The following is a 19313-nucleotide window of genomic DNA, read 5'->3' as shown; positions in this document are numbered from 1 at the left end:
TATTTCCTCTGATTCCTCTTCAGAACATGGATATTCTCTTCCTCCCTGTGATGACTCTGATGCTGAAGAAATCTATCCCTTCATCCTCTCCTCCTGAGGATTACTCTTTTGGGGAAACCTTGCACACCATGAGGGAGCATTTCCATTGGGAGAGCTAGGATTATTCAGAATCCAAGAAAAGGCTCAAACTTTCTTTTACTGCCTCAGCACAGGCCCCTTGCTATCCCCCCTGTACTAGATATTGATGATTTTTCTGAATCCAGTTTGTCTCCAGATTCTTTACCCCTGCACCAGTCAAGCCTGATAGGTACTACAGGGTCCCAGACTCTCAACCCTGCTGCTGACCCAGAAACCATTTCTCAGGGTCCCAAAGGGGTCAAGGCCTCCACTGCAAAAAAAACCCTGTTCCCTCTGACAGGGATTCTAGAGCACTGGATAGAGGGGGGAAAATAGTTTGCACTTCTGCTACTTTAGCTGTAAGGGCTTTAAACTGCCAGTTTCACATGCTTAAATATCAACAATACCTAATGTCTTTGCTAAAACAGAAAATGCTTACAATTTCAGAATGTCCTGACAATAAGAAAATGCAGGATTTATTGCATGCAGCTGAACAAGTGGGAAAGCATACTCTGCAATGTGGTTTTGATTCATTAGAGGCTTCTTGCAGAGCCACAGTTACAGGTTCTGTCATTCGAAGGCATGCTTGGTTAAAAGAACAAAGTTTACCTGATCATGTTAAAGCAAAATTATTGGATGCTCCATTACAGCATGATACTTTGTTTGGTGTTAAGGCAGAAGAGGTGTTAAGAAAATGGAGGATAAAGCAGAGTCAATGCAGACAGTAAAGGATTTCTTACAGCTTCAGCTACCTAGATTTAGCAGGAACTGTCCTTCTAAAAATTGGTCCTTTCCAGTGTCGGACAGGCCACAAAGAGGCAGATACAGACGCCCAAGAGGCAGATCTCAACCCCAAGGCTCATATAGACCTAAACAATGGGGTGCTTCAGCCCCCAAAGGTGGAGAAGACAAATTACAACCTTATAGGAAACAGTCCCAATGACTTCCCTCTACAAAGGCCAAGCACTTACCTTTTGGCAGCTCCCTTAGGGGGAAAACTAGCACTTTTCTCACAAAATTGGCTCATGATCACCCAGGACAAATGGGTACTGAATATTGTTTCTCAGGGTTACAGGTTCCACTTTCACACCCTACCAAGGTCAAAAGGTATGTCAGACCTGCCACAAAATCAATGGGCAGAGGCACAAAAACAAATTTCTGCTCTCATGGACATGAGAGCTATTCAAAAAGTACTACAGCAAGAACGGGGACAAGGATTTTACTCAAGACTTTTCCTGGTACCCAGAAAGGACAAAGCCTGGAGACCAATACTGGACCTGTCTGTTCTAAATACTTTCCTGGATTTTCCAAAATTCAAAATGTTGACACTGCAGCAACTTCTGCCCAGCCCTACCCATGCTGGGCAAGAAGGCTTGGCTAGTTACTTTGGAGCTCAGAGGAATACCTGCATGTCCCAATCAGTCAATCTTGCAGAAGATGCCTCAGATTCATAGCTGGCTCAATGCATTACCAATTCTCTGCACCGCCCTTTTGCTTATCTACTGTGCCCCAGGGTCTTCAGAAAATGCCTGGCACCAGTAATTGCATTTTGCAGACAAAAAGGAATTCAAATATATCCCTACGTGGACGACTGCCTTATTCAAGCAGAGAGCAAGGACATTCTACTAAAGCATCTAGCGTTTGTTAACAGATTACTAATTTGCCTTGTGTACACAGTAAACGAAAATAAATCAAAACTAGTGCCCCCTCGAGAGATAATATTCCTGGGTACAAGCTTAAATACAACTGCCCAGATGGCTTCTCATGCCAGACAAGCAAAGGCAACTGACTCATTACTTTCAAATGATGGCAACAAAGACCCAGCTACCTGCAAGAAAAATTCTGCAAGCTTTGGGCTTCATGGCATCCTGTATCCTGCTAATTCCATATGCAAGACTGCATATGAGGAAGCCACAGTGGTATCTAAAAAGTGTTTGGACTCGAGATTGCCACAGCCTGGAAGCAATAACTTATTCCCTGCCTACAACAGGAGTTTTGATGGTGGGCACTGGCCTGTCACCACAACAAGGGACAGCCTTTCACTTTACCTGCAGCCAGGCAGACACTAACAGATGCATCGGATTATGCCTGGGGGGCACACATGGCAGGAAAATGTATTCGGGGCATGTGGCCTGCGGACCAAATGCGTCTTCACATCAATGAAAAAAAGATGCTAGCTGTACAGAATGCCCTGACAGCCTTCAAGGATCTACTACATCCAGGACAACTATTAATAAAGACGGGACAGTACTACAGTTATGTGGTACATAAACGAGCAAGGGGGCACATATTCCTACCCCCTCTGCAGGCAAGCCATGACTTTGTGGAACACAGCACTGACCTATCAAGTACATTTGCAGGCACAATTCCTGCCAGGAAAGAAAAATACTCTGGCAGGCGAACTAAGCAGAAACCTCATGGACCCTCACGAGTGGAAACTAAATCCACAGGTCTTCAGCATGATAACAAGGAAATGGGGATGCCCAGACATAGATCTTTTTGCCTCCCCTCACAACTGCCAACTACAGATATTCTGCACAAGGACTTATCACTCACAAGCATGGAAAGTGGATGCTCTATCATTCAGCTGGAAAACCCTAACAGTTTATGCCTTTCCACCACTGCCTCTCCTTCCCAAGGTGCTCCTAAAAGTCGGACAAGAGAAGCCAAAAATGATTGATTGCCCCAGACTAGCCATGCCAGCACTGGTACCCAATCCTAAAGAACTCGTCTCAAGGCCCAGCCTGGACTTTACCTCAAATTCTTCATCTTCTGACTCAACAAAACAATCAGATCCTGCACAGCCAACCCAGAACCTTAAATCTGGCTGCATGGCAGATATAGCCAGTCAGAACACACCTCTTTTTTAAAGCTGTTATGTGTGTCATTTTGGAAGCCAGGAGGCCCAGCACCAGGAAATTTTATGCAGAAAAATGGAAGAGATTCTGTGCTTGGAACCAGGCACAAGGACTTGAACCACTTGTTCCAAATATTCCTCAGATTTTACAATACCTAACTGAGATGCTGGACAAAGGCCTATCCTTCTTATCAATTAAGATCCATGCCTCTGCCATTTCAGCTCATAAGCCTGCGGTGGTGGTGCTGTGGCAGCGTTGTCGCCTCACAGCAAGACGTTGTCCGGTTCAATTCTCAGCTAGAGCGTCTTCTGCGTGGAGACATGCGTGAATGGGCGTACCTTCGTTGAAGGTTGTGCGTCAGGGCTGGTAACTCAGCACATAAAAATCCACTACCAGTCATTAGCGTACCGGAATTCCGCTGTGGCGACCCTTAACCGGGAAAAGCCGGAAGATGCAACAATACAGAACCTCCTATTTTCTCTCATCCACTGCTAAGACAGTACCTCAGAGGGGCAAAAAACCTAAGACCCCCAGGGAGAGCACAGATACCTACATGGGACCTCAACTTTGTCTTAGAAAAGCTCACACTGCCTCCTTTTGAGCCAGCCAATACAGCTGATATAAAATTCTTATGGAAAACTGCTCTGCTCCTAGCAATAACTTCAGCAAGAAGTCTCAGAATTACAGGCATTAATAACAGTGGAACCTTTTATCATTTTTCATCCGGACAGGGTTTTTCTAAGGACAAACCCAACCTTTATGCCATAGGTAGTATCCAGTGTGGCTCTTAACCAAACCATTCATTTGCCAACATTTTATGCAAATCCCCAGAATAAAGGGGAGAGACTTCTGCACTCTTTGGACATACACAGGCAGCTACGCTTCTACTTGGACAAAACAAAAGCTTTCAGAAAAACTGAGCAACTGTTTGTAGCATATGCTGCATATCACAAGGAAAGGCCATCTCAAAGCAGACTATTTCAAAATGGATAAGACACTATTTGTTTCTGCTATGCGCAGCATGGCCAGTCAGTGCCTAAGAATATTAGGCTACATTCTACCAGGGCAGCAGCCACTTCAGCAGCCTTTCTCAGAGGAGTACCAACCAAGGAAATTTTGGAGGCTGCAACTTGGAGTTCAGTGCACACTTTTACCAAGCATTACCACTTACCTCTTTACTCTAAATCCAGTGCAGGCTTTGCCACTGCAGCTCTGCAGGGCCTCATAGCCACTCCTAATCCTATTTAGACCCAGCCGCCCTACCTCAGCTTTGGGATTCAATCCAAGTGTAAGGACTGCAACAGTGAAACACGAACATAGTACAGTTGTGTACCTACCATAAATGTAGATGTTAGAGTGTATTCACTGTTGCAGTCCAGGTTACCCACCCTCCATCCTCCTTTCCTTGCTGGGACTTATCTATACTTCTCTATCCTATACAACCTATGTGGTGTATTTGCTTGTAGATGAAGGTATTGTTTTTATTTTACTGTATGTTTTTATAAGCAATATGTATTGCCTACCTTCTTGGGGGCACCTGACATCTGGGGCAAGAAAAACTGAAGAAAATGGTGTCTGCTGCATCTTGTATACCCCTTGCGCACTGACGTCAGGGAAGAGGTTACAGCAACCGACCCTGGACCAGGACTTTGGAATTCAGGCCGACTGTGGATAGCATGCCGGCAGGATAACCCAAGTGTAATGACTGCAACAGTGAGTACACTCTAACATCTACATTTATGGTAGGTACACAACTGTACTTTGCAGCACCTGACATTTGTAAAAAAAAACAAACAAAAACTAATCTCCCTGAGATACACCATCAATGAAAAGTCGTCAAAATTAGTCCCCATTCAAAAGATTGTATTCCTGGGAGCAAGTTTGGACACAGCATCCCAGATGGCATTCCTCACTCCAGAAAAACAAGGCCACTGGAACCCAGCTATCCACAAGAAAAATCCTGCAAGCCACAGGGTTCATGGCTTCATGCATTCTACTAATTCCATATGCCAGACTGCATGTGAGGAAACTTCAATGGTACTTAAATAGTCCTTGGTGCCATCATTCTCAGGACCTGGAAATGGTAATTTCCATAATACCCTGTCTAAGGACAGAGTTCCTTTGGTGGGCAGCAGCATGCAACCTCAACACTGTCCTTTACCCAACCCCATGCCACCCAGACCCTAACCACCGATGCATCAGACTATCCCTGGGGGGCGCAAATGGATGGCAAATGAATTCAGGGCCACTGGAGCCAAAATCAAATGAATCTGCACATCAGCCAGGAAGATGCTAGCTGTGCAGCACACTCGACAGCTTTCAGATCCTTTCCCTCTCCAGGACACCTGCTAATAACAGACAACACCACAGATGTTCTTTGTGTTTCACGGTTGCAGTCATCACATTTGGGTTATCTGCTTTCAGTAGCCCTTAGTCGGCCTGATTATCAAAGTCTTGAGTCCTGCGTCTGTTGCTGTCTCATCTTCCATGATGTCTGGTAATTAGGGGTATAAAGCATGCAGCCGACGCCATTACATCCGTCTTTCTTACCGTGTGGTGCCCGAAGCAGTTCGCAAGTGCCGATCGGCCGACTCTTGAAATTTTCGTTTTCGAGTTTCAGAACCATAGTCCTCAACTACAGCCAAGTACCCCATTGGGAAAACTTTTTCTTGCTCTAAACCTGTCAGTAAAAGTCAATAATTGTATTTCTTGTGGAAAGCAAATACCTCAAAGATTTTCATTTGTACTGTATTCCTTGCCTAGGCCCTGACCGCGACGTACCTCGCTGTCTGTTTTGTGCCTTATTTAAGGAAAAAACTTTTCGTCGTCTGTATATTTAAGCTTCTAAATATTTTGGTACTCTGTTCAATATCCAGATATGGCTTTGGTAAGCCATCCAACTTCAGACATGCTGAAAAAACGCAAAGATAAAGATAGACCGCAAAGGTCCCAAAGCTGCTGACAACGCTTCTAAGCCAGTCGCCAGTTCGCCGGTACTCATTGAGGTGTTTTGCTGGCCTTGATACCCACTACTGATTTGCAGGCCTCTACTGAGACCCATTCGGAGCCCGGTATGCCGTGAGATGCTTCAACTATGGAACCCGCGGATGTGTTTACCTTGGATGGGTCCGGAGCTGCTGTGGATTTTCAACATTTTGACAAGCGAATGGGGGAGCCCAAATATAGACCTGTTTGCCTCCCCCCAGAACTACCAATTGGACAAATTTTCTGCAGGGACTCCACACAAGCCTGGAAAGTTGATGCTTTGTCTTTCAGCTGGAAAAACCTATCTGTCAATGCCTTCCCCCTGCTGCCTCTGCTCTCCAAAGTACTACTGAAAGTCCAACAGGACAAACCAAGGATGATTTTGATTGCTCCAGACTGGTAGCGCCAACACTGGTACCCCTTCCTGCGCAGTGTCACGGTTATCTCCATGGCACCTGCTTCAGACTCCTTCCCTGCTGTCTGAGCAGGAGAACCAGATTCTGCACCCTCAGCTTCTCACACTGAACCTTGCAGCTTGGCTAATTACTTAAACTCTCCCTTACCATCCCTCAGCAAACCTGTGATGGATGTCATCTTAGAGGCAAGGAGGCCTGGTACTAGAAAATCTTATGCTGAAAAATGGAAAATATTCTGTGCCTGGAATCAATCTCAAGGGATGAGCACAGCAGCACCCATTTTACCTCAGATTTTACAATACTTAGATGTTTCACAAGGGCCTGTCTCTTTCCTCCATTAAAATCCATGCCTCTGCCATTTCATCTCATTATAACACAGAACCTCCCCTCTTCTCTCCTCCACTGCTCAAGCAGTTCCTCAGAGGGTCCAAAAATTTGAGACCACCCAGGAGAGCTTTAACTCCAGCATGGGACCTTAACTTTGTATTGGAGAAACTCAATCTACCTCTTTTTGAGCCAGCTGCTACTGCAGACTTAAAATTTCTTTCTTGTAAAACAAATTTCCTTTTACCAATCACTTCAGCTAGAAGGGTATCTGAATTACAGGCCCTTATGGCAGTGGAGCCTTCCATAATCTTTCATGCGGACAGGGTGTCACTCTGCACCAATCCATCCTTCATGCCCAAGGTGGTATCCAGTGTGGCTCTTAATCAGTCCATTCATTTGCCAACCTTCTTTCCCAATCCACAGAACAAAGGTGAATGGATACTGCATTCCTTGGATGTGCACAGACAACTTGGATTCTACTTGGACAGGACTAAACCTCAAAGAAAATTTGAACTGCTGGTTGCATTTGCTGCAGGGGCAGAGGGAAAGGCTATTTCAAAACCATTTCTAAATGGATAAGCCATTGCATTCATTTCTGCTATAAGCACCATGGAAAACATATCCCCCAGGGGATCAGACCTCACTCCACCAAGGCTGCATCTACTTTTACAGCCTTTCTCAGAGGTGTTCCTACCAGGGACATACTAGAAACTGCTACCTGGAGTTCTGTACATACTTTCACCAAGCATTATCATTTGCCAATTTTCTGTAAATCCAGAGCTGGCTTTACCACTGCAGTCTTGCAGGGCCTGAAAGCTGGCCCTAATGCCATCTAAACTCCTACCAACCATAGATTTGGGAATCTACCCAAATGTAATGATAGCAACAGTGAAACATGAACAGTTGTGTACACTTACCATAAATGTAGATGTTCGAGTGTATTCACTGTAGCAGTCCTGGTTACCCTTCCTCTTGCCCCCGAACTTCTTTTTGGCTATACCTCTACTTTCCTTTACTATGCTTAAAAGCCTTTTTTGGTATATTAGCTTTTTTGTTGGAGGTATACCTTTGTTTTTGTTTGCTTCCCATTAGGGGGGCACCTGACATTTGGGGCAAAAAAAACTGATGTAATGACATCGGCTGCATGTTTTATACCCCTGACAACCTGACATCATGGAAGGGACAGTAACCGACGCAGGACCCAAGACTTTGTTAATCAGGCCGACTGAGAGCAACCTGCAAGCAGATTACCCAAATGTAATTACTGCAATAGTGAAATGCACTCTTAAAATCTACATTTATGGTAAGTGTACACAACTTACTTCATGTTTTACTGTTGCAGTCCTCACATTTGGGTTATCTGCTTGCAGTAGCCCTCAGTTGGCCTGATTAACAAAGTCTTGGGTCTTGCGTCAGTTGCTGTCTCTTCCGTGAAGTCAGGTCATCAGTGGTATAAAAGATGCCACTACATAAGTCTTTCTTGCCATGCGGTGCCCGAAGCAGAAGCAGTTTGCAAGTGCCGGTCGGCTGACTCCTGAAATTTTCGAGTTTCAGAACCCAAGTCTTCAACTAATAGCCAAGTACTCAGTTGATTAAACTTTTTTTCTTGCTCTAAACAGATGCCAGTAAAAGTAAATAATTGCATTTCTTGTGGAAAGCAAATACCTCATAAATATTTTCATTCTTACTGTATTCCTTGCCTATGCCCTGACCACGACGTACCTCCCTGTCTGTTTTGTGCCTTATTTAAACCGCGAACTATCCGTCTGTATATTTTCGCTTCTAAATATTTTTGTGCTCTGTTCATTTATCTTGATATGTCTTTGGTAAGCCATCCAACTAGAGACATTCCGAAAAAATGCAAAGATAGAGACAGGCTGCCTATGTCTAAAATTGCAGACGATGCTTCTAAGCTAGATGCTAGTTCGCCAGTACTCTGTGAGGTGCTTTCACAGCCCCTGATACCAGATACTTGATTCTCAGGCCTCTACTGAGACCTATTCGGAGTCTGGTATGCCGCGAGATGCTTCAACTGTGGAACCTGCAGATGTCTCTTCCTTGGATGGGTCTGGAGCTGCTGTGGAGGCAGCAGCTTCTGAAGGTGTATTCAGGCCTACTGACTTGCATATTAAACTGATGCCATCTTCTTCAAGGCCTAAAACTCTAGCCATGCCGAGAAAACTGGTGCCCAGACCTCATGGTCAGACCTCTATGCCTAATAAAAACAAGAATGGCTGAAGACCTTATTACTTTAATCAGGGGAAGCCAACCTTCCCTTTTCTAAGAGTCCTAGGACTGAGTTTGCTTATACTTCTGACAAGTATTCTGAAATTTCTGATGTTATGTAGTCCTATCTCGCCTACATTCTTACCCGTAGTTCGGAGCCGAATATCTGCTCAGACTCTGCCTACTTTACTAGCTCAGAAGTCTGGCTGGGATAAGAGGGTATCCCATGGTACACTGCTCCATATCTCCAGATCTCGTTTGCTGCTTGTAGATCTTTGATGTGGTCTTGCTTGGCTGTGGCTAAGTACCTTATTTTGACATATTTCTGGAAATTGGTTACTTTATACCCAAAAGCTATTTTAATAGCAATATCTTGCTGCTGTTGCTGTGATTGTGTTTTCTTGGTGTTTTGTGGTATCCCTAACTGTTCCCATGGTCTAGGCCCATTTTAGTTAGAGGACCTAGTCCTCCCCTAGTTTTTTTCTGTGTTTGTTCTCTGTTATCCTAAGAACCGTTTTAGTTGGAGGTTCTTGCAGTGGTGTCCTATTTGTAGCTAATCGTTTATTTAGTGGTTCGCTGAGTCTGTGTAGTACTGTTTGCTAGTGTACTTTTGTAGGCTTTCCCACCCGTTTTGGAAAAGTTTTGTTAACTGTTCTTTAGAGTTAGATCATGTCTAAGGATCAGAAGGAACATAAGCCTTCTGGCTTTATAAAATGTTCCAAATGCGGATATAAAATGTCCATCACAGATGGACACTTGTGTTTGTCTACTACCTTGGAGCCATCCATTTACAGGAGTCATGTAACTTTTGCCACGCGTTCAGTCCTAGGGTGCTCCAATTGTAGAAAAACAAATTGATTTTAAAGGGACTGCTTAAACCGTCTGAGGAAGCTATAGATTCGGCTTCCAGTTCTCAGTCGAAATCTAAAGCCTCAAGTCCAAGAAAAGGTCTCCGGCTCCATCTGCATCTTCAGAGCCTCCAGAGAAGATTACTGTTTTTGACTCTGCTTCCTCGGCTCCACTGTCCTCAAGGCTACAGGGAGGTATCTGTGTTAAGTGAATTGGCATCCGCTCCGATTATTCTCGAACCCATTCGGAGCCGGTCGCCTAGTGTGAGGCATGGTTCACCAGATAAGAGATCCCAATCTCCATCCATCTCCTCCAAATCCTCCAGGCTTTCTGATTTGGATGTTGATAGGGTAGTGCAGAGGCTACTGCAGTCGCCGGTGTTGGCCAAATAGTGTTCGGCTCCGACCCAGTTCCTATGACTTTCGATGATTCCTCCTCCGAGCACATCTTTGTCGTCGGAGCCGGTATGTTCCACTCAGTGAAGTTCCTGCGCCGGATCAGATACCTCCCTTGGGTATATTGGCGCCGACCTCTGCTCCGATCATGTCTGTTCCGTCCACGGGGTTCGAGACTCTGGTCTCCTCGGTCGGGCCCGAAGGGGATACTTCAGGACATCTTTCTGTTCAGAGTCTCCCACTTGGTGCCTCAGCTCGGGCGACCCTGGTCGTGGCCTTGGAGGTCGGTCCTCAGACTGGGGGGGGGGGCTGCCTTCGAGGCCATGTGGAGCACGCTGACCAGATTGTCAGCTACATCGCCCGGGTCGGTCATTCCGTCCCCTACCACCCCGGCGAGAGCTTCTGACACTCACCTATCCTTGGACAGTAGAGCTCCAGGCCCTAAGGACACCCCCACGAGCGGTCCCCCACTTTCTGAAGGTCTCTGAGCCAGTGCCTGAGGAACCTCCCAGAAAGAAATTGTGCAAGAGGAAGCACATGGACTCCCAGGACGAGTCTCTCACTTCCGATACTGACCTCGAGGAATTGAAAGGCCCCCCCAAGTCTTATTCTGTTTCCTTCTCCGATATCCTGGAGATACTGAAACAGAGGAGACTGGCCTTCCAAAACTCCTTCTGAGGAGGAGTCAGTATTCCTTAAAGCTTTTGGTGCTCAACCCTCCGCCTCCTGGGTGTCTCCACCCTTCGATGAACTTCTTGACCTTATTTGTCGAAGGGTGTGGGAAAACCATGATTCTGGGGAGCCCGTACCTAGGCGTCCCAACAAATTTCTCTCCGCCCCTCAGGGAAAAAGCGTTTGTCAAAGGGAGTCCCTGTAGATGCCATGATGGTGGCGGCGGCAGCCACCCAGAAGGAAGCTGCAGTTTCTTCCTTGTCGGTCCATCCTCCTAACCGAGTCTAGGACTATGGACTGGTACGGGAAGCGTACCCTGTCTTCAGCAACCTTCACTTTACGGTCGCTGAATTGTCTCATTTCACTCTGCTCCAGAGAGATCTCAAAGAGCTGGGAGATATCTTGCGGGTAACATACCTGAGGCGGTGGCTCAGACAGTTAACGTGCAGGCTTCTACCCTCAACTCCATCGCAAACTCATCCATGCGACTCATTTCATATGCAGCCAAGGGAGCGAGTAGGGCGGCCAGCTCAGGGGTCGCCCTTAGATGGCAAGCCTGGCTGCGCCTGTGTCACTTCGCGGAGGCCTTCAAGTCTTCCTTCAGTGATGCCCCATTTGATGGTTCCTCCTTGTTTGGGACCAAAGTGAAAGACACCTTCATCAGGTGCGAGCAAGAGGAAAAGACCCTGTCTGCCGAAGGGGTCTGTTTTTCCCTTCCGTCTAGGTCTTATCCCAAGGCCCAGGGAGGGGGGGGGGGTGTGGTTCAAGAAATCACAAAGTTTACCTGCCGCACAAGGTGAACCCCCCCCCTCCAGGGGGAGGGGAGGTTATTCAGGGAGACATCGCCCCAGAGGCAGAGGGGGCCCCCGCAATTCCGGAGACCGTGACTCCTTCCGTGGCTCCCCATACTCTCATTCCTGAGGGTGTGCCAGACTGCTTCTCCGGAGCCAGTCGGGGGTTGAATTTCCTTGCATCTGGAAGCCTGGGAAAACATTACCCAGGTCCGATGGGTATTGAGGATAATTTCCGGAGGTTACCTCATTCCATTCTCTTCAGTACCCCCTCCAATAAGAAAAATCCCGGACGTTCCACCCAGTCAAAGGGATCAAGCAGCCTCAGAGATATCTCAGCTGCTAGAAAAAGGAGCCATCCAACCAGTCCCCTCAGACCAAATCGGATTAGGGACTTAAGATTCTTTTTGGTGCCGAAAAGAACAGGGGACCCGAGACCCATACTAGATCTCAGTCAATTCAATTACGTACACAAGTCCAAATTCTGTATGGTCACTCTACAATCGATTCTCCCATTGTTGGGAGAGGAAGTATGGATGTGCTCCATCGACCTCAAGGATGCTTACTACCATGTCAAAATGGACAGGGCATCCAGGTGTCACTCACGCTTTGGACTGGGAGCCAGTCACTTCCAGTTTCGAGCCCTGCCCTTTGGTCTCACCACAGCCTCCAGGGTGTTCACCAAGTGTATGGCAGTGGTGACGGCTCACTTGAGACGTCAAGGATTCCAGGTGTTTCCGTACCTGGACGATTGGCTCCTTACCGCCCCCACCAGGCATCAACTAATTCAGACCAGGGACGCTACCATCAGTCTGTCACCGATTAGGCATCACAATAAACTGGAAAAAATCTGCCTTATTGCCCTTAGTGTGTCACCTTTATAGGAGCAGAGTTGGACACCATTTACCACAAGAAAGGATCACAGGGTTGCAACAACAAATACGCTGATGCCCCTGAGACATGCGAAGGCAAGACTGATTCTACAACTCCTAGGTACCATGGCGGTGACTATCATGTTGATCCCTCTAGCGAGATTACACATGAGACTTCTTCAATGGCTCCTCTTTGTCCAATGGTCTCTCCAAAGACTTCCGCTATCCCATCTTAATCGGACAGATGCAAGCAGGACCTCAATTGGTGGCTGTGCACCAACAACTTGAACGGGGGAAAGCCCTTTGCTCCACCCATACCTGTTGCCACGGTGACCACGGACGCCTCCCAGATTGGGGGGGGGGGGCATTATCTCAGCCGGATGGTCCAAGGCACGTGGCAGGAGCACAAGATACATTTTCACATAAACGTCCTGGAGATGAGAGCAGTGCTTCTTGCATTGCAGGTACTTCAAGAAGTCCTTCCTCTAGGGACTACTGCGATACACTCAGACAACATGTCAGTAGTGTGGTATCGCAACAAACAAGGGGGAACCCGATCTTACTCACTATGCAGAGAGGCCATGCGCGTGTGGCATTGAGCAATAGCTTCCCAGTGGTTTCTGGTGGCAAAGACCAATGTAATGGCGGACAAGCTAAGCAGGGCGATTCTTATGCCCTACGAGTGGTCCCTGAATCGCCTGGTTGCAGAGCGAATCTTCAGCAGATGGGGTCTGCCTTGCTGCGACCATTTTGCCCAACCCTCTCAGTAAGAAATGCAGCAACTACTTCTTGCTGATCCCACCGGGGGAATCACCCAGGGACGCTCTGGCTCACAATTGGCCCTCCGGTCTGCTTTATGCTTTCCCCTCCGTTTCCCCTTCTCTCAAGGGTGATTCAGAAAACCCCATCATTGGGAAGCAGAATGATTCTGATTGCCCCACACTGGCCTCGTCGGGTATGGTTCCCTTTCCTGCAACCTTACATTGTGGACACTCCTTGGATTCTGGAACCTCTTCCAGATTTACTGACACGTCGGGACAATTCCACCCATCTCTGAGGACACTCCGTTTGACAGCCTGGCTACTCCACTTCCATCGTTAGTCAGACGTCACAATTTTTCACCAGAAGTTGTCCATATATTATCGTCCGCATAAACCATCCACTAGAAAAATCTACTCTAGCAAATGGAAAAGGTTCTCTATCTGGGATTATTCTAGAGGCATTGATCCCTACACGGCTCCAATTGATTCGATTCTGGAGTTTGTCTATGCTTGTTCTATCAAGGGTCTGCATCAGCCACCATCAAATTTCAGCTGGCGGCTATATCAAACTTCCACTTGGCCAGTGAACCTGGCCTTATGGCACACAGACTATGTAAAGCATTCCTTAAAGATACTCTATTACTTCGTCCTCCAGTATCCCAACCTGTCATGCCCTGGGACCTCAATTTTGTTCATCAAGCCCTCACTGTTCCACCATTCGAGCCTGCAGCTACCTGTGAGTTAAAATTTTTAACACTGAAAACAGCATTTTTAACAGCAGTCACTTCAGCGAGGCGGGTCTCTGAAATTCAAGCCCTCTCCATCAAACCCCCATATTTGATCTTCCATAAAGATAGGGTCTCTTAGACCAAACCCATCATTCCTTCCCAAAGTGGCTTCTGTCTAATATGAATCAGTCTATTGAGCTGCCGGTCTTCCCCAACTTTTCTAACAAAGCAGAATTCAGATTTCACCAATTGGCTGTACATAGACAGTTACACTTCTATCTACACTGGACAAAAGATGTCCGGAAATCTGACCAACTCTTAGTCTCCTTTTTGGAAAACCAGTTTGGTTCTCTGGTATCCAAGGTCACGCTCTCTAGATGGATAGCTAGCTGTATCTCCATCTATCAGACAGCAGGTAAAAATTTGCCTTTTCCAGTAAAAGCCCATTCCACAAGAGTGGTCTCCACATCCACAGCCTATCAAGCTAGATTGTCAATGGATGATATATGTGCTGCAGCCACTTGAGCTTCTCCTCACACCTTTGTTTCTCCTTACAAATTGGACGTGGTTTCCATGGGCATGTCTTCATTTGGCTCCACAGTTCTCAGGAGTATTTTCCTATGAGCCACCCAGGATGTAGGTGATATTGACGCTGTCCCAGGGGTAAGAATGTAGGCGAGATAGGACTACATAACATCAAGAAGTTATGTACTCACCATAACATTCGATGTATGTAGTCAATCTCGCCTCACATTCTTACTTACCCTCCCGCCTTCCCCCTGCCTGGAGGATTTGGAAGTGAGGTTGTCTCCTGCAGAGTCCCTTTGAATAGTTTGTTTGTATGGATGCGAGGTGTGTATGAAGTAATTATGTTAGCAGCAAACTAGATCTGGGGATATGGAGCAGTGTACCATGGGATACCCTCTTAGCCCAGCCAATCAGACCTTTGAGCTAGTAAAACAGGCAGTCGGAGCTGATATTCGGCTCCGAACCACGGGTAAGAATGTGAGGCGAGATGGACTACATACATCTAATGTTATGGTGAGTACATAACTTCTTGTTTCCTCTGATTACCAGGATTTACCCTTGCCTACCTATGAGGATTCTGATGCTGAGGACTCTATTCCCTCTGCAAACCCCACACACACACACACACACACACACACACAGAATTTCTCTTTTGGTGAAACCTTGCATACACTCAGGGAGCATTTTTGTTGGGAAAGTCCAGATTTCTGCGATTCTTAAGAGGCTTAGGGATTTCCTACTCCTGCCCCAGCACAGGGCTTTAGCTCTACCTCCTGTACTGCACATTGTTTTGATGTCTTTTCTGAATCTAGCTTGGCCCCTGAATATACCTCCTGTTCCAAGAAAACCTGATGGATATTACAGGGTTCCTGACTCTCTCAAGTTACTTTTCAAAAATCCTACTGGGGATCCTGAAACCATTTCACAGGGACCCAAGGGCATTAAAGATACTACTGCTAAAAATCTTATCCCCCTCTGATAGAGACTCCAGGGCGCTGGATAGATGGGGTAAGACGGTATATACTTCTGCAACTGTGGCTATTAGTGCCTTTAACTGCCAGTTTCATATGTTAAAGTATCAGCATAATTTTGGATTGCTTGAACAGAAAATGATTCCGGATTGTGCTGAAAATAAATATTTACAGGATTTAATGCATTCTGCTGAACAAGTTGTTAAACCTACGTTGCAATGTGGTTTTGATTCACTAGAGGCATCTTGCAGGGCTGCTGTAACTGGGTCTGTACTTCGAAGGCATGCTTGGCTTAAGGAGCAGTCTTTGCCAGATCATGTTAAAGCAAAATTACTGGATGCTCCCTTAAGTCAGGACTGCCTGTTTGGCAAAAAGGCAGAAGTTCTTAAAAAGATGGAGGAAAAAGCCATATATATGCAAACTGTTAGATTTTTTTACAAGTACAACCTCCAAGAATTTAGTAGGCTTTGGCCTTCTAAGAATTGGTTCTTTCCTGCCTCTTTTAGACCTTCAGTCCAAACCCATATTCAGCAGAGCACCCAGGCTTCAGTCCCAGGGGACGCACAGGATTAAGTAGTGGGGGGGCTGCACTTACAAATCTGGGAGTAATAAACTCCCCCCATGGTAAACTGTCTCACTGACTTCTTTTCACTTCTCAACTGTCTGCCTCTTTGGGGGAAAGATTGCTCTTCATGCTAAGAACTGCAGACTCATTACCCAGGACAAATGGATTTTAAATAGTGTCCTAGGGATACAGATTTCACTTCCACTCGTTACCAACTCCAAAAGGTTGGCCGGACCTACCTCCAAATCAGTGGGCAGAGGCCCAAAGGCAAGTACTCTGAAGCATAGGGGCTATTCAGTTGGTATCAGAAGAGGAAAAGGGACAAGGTTTTTACTCGACTTTTCCTGGTCCCCAGAAAAGACAATTCATGGCGTACTGTCCTGGACCTGTCTTCTCTAAACACCTTTTTGGGGATTCCAAAATTCAAGATGCTGACTCTTCAGTTGTTTCCTATGCTAGGCAAAGATGCCTGGCTGGCAACACTAGATTTAAAGAAAGCATACCTGCACACCCCAGTCAGGGAATCTTGCACAAGATACCTTGGCTTCAGAGCAGGCTCCATGCACTATCAGTTCTCTGCACTGCCCTTTGGGTTATCTACTGCGCCCAGGATATTCACAAAGTGCCTAGCTCCAGTCATTGCATTCTGCAGGCAAAGAAATATTCAAATGTACCCATACGTGGACAATTGTCTAATTCAGGCAGAAAGCCAGGACATAACTATTGAATCATCTGGCGTTTGTACAAAAATTGCTAACTTCTCTGAGGTACACCATAAACGAAAAGAAATCGCATCTTGTACCCTGTCAACAAATTTTATTCCTGGGAGCAAGCTTGAACACAACTTCTCAGATTGCTTTCCTCACTGCAGAGAAACAAGTTCATTACATAGGTTCATACTAGGCTATCTGCCCTAGGGCATTTATAAGCCTAGCCAGAGTGTGTTTGGCTTTTTCAAGGTTAGTATACTGTGCCTCTGTCCAGCAGTGACATAGAAGTAATACCCGGGGTAAACCTACTATCTCCCATCCACTCAACAAGATTCCTCTTGAAGAGAGTCCATGAGGGACTCTGCCTAACCTGGACTGGGATTTTATTCCAGAGTGAAGGGAGCCTCTGAGTTATGAATCTGTTCCTCCAGCATGTCCTATTTATTTCAGTGCTGAGGTTCAAGTCTCTTGAGCGCGTAGCTCGATGGGATTTGGATTTTCTGAGGTGCAGCATGTCCATTAATTCCGGGTTGGACATGGCTTTATACGTCCGGCACAGATCGCCTCTGAGCAGGCGGTATGCCACTGAGTAGAGCTGGAGTTTCTTTAACCGGGCAGCATATGGCATCTGTTTGAGCCCTTTGATCCTCTTGGTGAGGTACTTTGGGGTCTTTCCAGTTGCTGCAGGTGTCTGGTAAGGTACATCCCAAAAGGGGCATTGTACTCAATTATGGGCCTGATGAGGGATGAGTAAAGAAGCACGATGACCTCCCTGATCTAGATGTGAATCCTTCATGATTAGGTGGGCTATATAAAATGTTTTTCTAACCACTTTGGCCACGTGGTTGTCAAATGAGAGATTGCTATCAACTTGGGTCCCCAGGTCCCTAATTACTTCTGTACTTAATGGATTACCACCTATGTGGTAATTTATGGGCACTTTGTTTTTGCCAAAGGGGATGACTATACACTTTTTGGCATTTAGCTTGAGGCCATGGCTCTGGCACCAGTTGTCTGTTTCTATGAGGCCCTTTTGGAGGATGCTTGTGTCGGCTGGAGAGTCTATTATGGCACCCAGTTTGCAATCATCTGCGAACTTGGTCAGCCACAGTCCTTCCATGTTGGCCTGTATCTCCAAGAAATATATACCGAACAAGAGAGGTCCCAGGACTGAGCCTTGTGGGACGCCACTTGTAACTGGTTTAGTGTCTGACATGGCTCCAGCAATTCTAGCCATGTGTGTTCTGTCCTTGAGCCAGTTTGCAGCCCATCTAGTGACATAGGGGTTTATATTTAAGCTGCTGAGCTCATCTATAATGCCCGAGTGGGGTATTGTATCGAAGGCTTTTGCGAGGTCCAGGTAGGCTGTGTGGACCACCTTCCCCTCGTCAATGGCCTTGGTGACTGTGTCGAAATCAACCAGGTTTAAGAGGCAGGATCTGCCCTTAAAGCTGAACTGGGTAGGATCCAGTGTCTGTAGGTCCCCAATATCTTTATTTATGAGGTCCATGATGATCCTTTCCATAGCTTTGCAGACCAAGCTAGTCAGGCTTATGGGGCGATAGTTTCCAGGATCCGTTGAGGCACCACCTTTGTGGAAAGGGACCACTGTTGCTGTACGCCACTCTTTGGGTACATATCCTGTAGTAAGGCTGAGATTGAACAGTAGTTTTATGTTTGGGTTTAGCTCTTCTTGGAGTTCATGTAGGACGCAGCCCGGGACACCGTCTGGTCCCATTGATGCTGTGTTTTTTGCTTTGGAGAGGGCAGCTCTTACCTGACCATCTGAGATGTCAGGGGGGCAGCACTCTGCTGGGATAGATATTTGCCCTTTTGGTGGGGGGGGGGGTTGCGCTGAACCTGTCATCTAGGATGTTGGCATTGTCTGTGGGTTTGATGTATTTTTCGTCATTTTGGACTAATTCTGAGCATATTTGGGAATTCCCACCCAGGTTCCTAACATAACTAAAGAAAGCCTTGTGATTATCCTTAGTGTCCTGTACAATTTTTCTCTCGAAGCTGGCCGTAGACGATTTTGAGTGCCCATAGTTTTTTGCTAATACTGATCAGAGATGCCTTCCCTTTTTGGGATTTTGCTCCATGTAGTAGCTTCCTCCTTCTATTGTATAGTTTATGGCTGGGGTCCACCAGACAGGACGTCTGCCTTTGGAGGATTGCGTCTTTTTTTTATTTGGGATTGCATGATCCATTTGACAGCCTACTTCAAACTAATTGCTACAAAGACCCTACTATCTGCGAGACCAATACTGCAAGCCTTTGGGTTCATGGCCTTCATTCTCCCAATTCCATGTGCAAGACTGCATATGAGGAAACTACAGTGGTATCGATATTCTTAGGATCTAGAAGCAATCATTCCTATCACACCTTGCCTACAGATAGAGTTCCTTTGGTGGGCAGAGGCCTGCCACCAAAACAAGGGATTGCCATTCACTCTACACCCTGCTGCCCTCACACTAACGGGCACATCAGACTATGCATGGGGGGCTCACTTGGCAGGTAAGTGCATTCATGGCAAATGGAA

The 19313-nt window shown here is 46.4% G+C and overlaps 1 protein-coding gene across 1 annotated transcript in view; it reads left to right on the top strand.

The window, feature by feature from the left end:
* IPO7 (importin 7) overlaps nt 1-19313 on the top strand; it is a 2167557-nt gene that overhangs the window by 985578 nt on the left and 1162666 nt on the right. The gene's annotated exons all lie outside the window — the stretch shown is intronic.

This window comes from Protopterus annectens, chromosome 17.part0 (assembly GCF_019279795.1).
Source record: "Protopterus annectens isolate FY-2018-M chromosome 17.part0, PAN1.0, whole genome shotgun sequence".
In the NCBI taxonomy this organism is placed as follows: domain Eukaryota; kingdom Metazoa; phylum Chordata; order Ceratodontiformes; family Protopteridae; genus Protopterus; species Protopterus annectens.
Note: the sequence above shows the minus strand (reverse complement) of the source record. Positions and strands in the feature narration are given on the sequence as shown.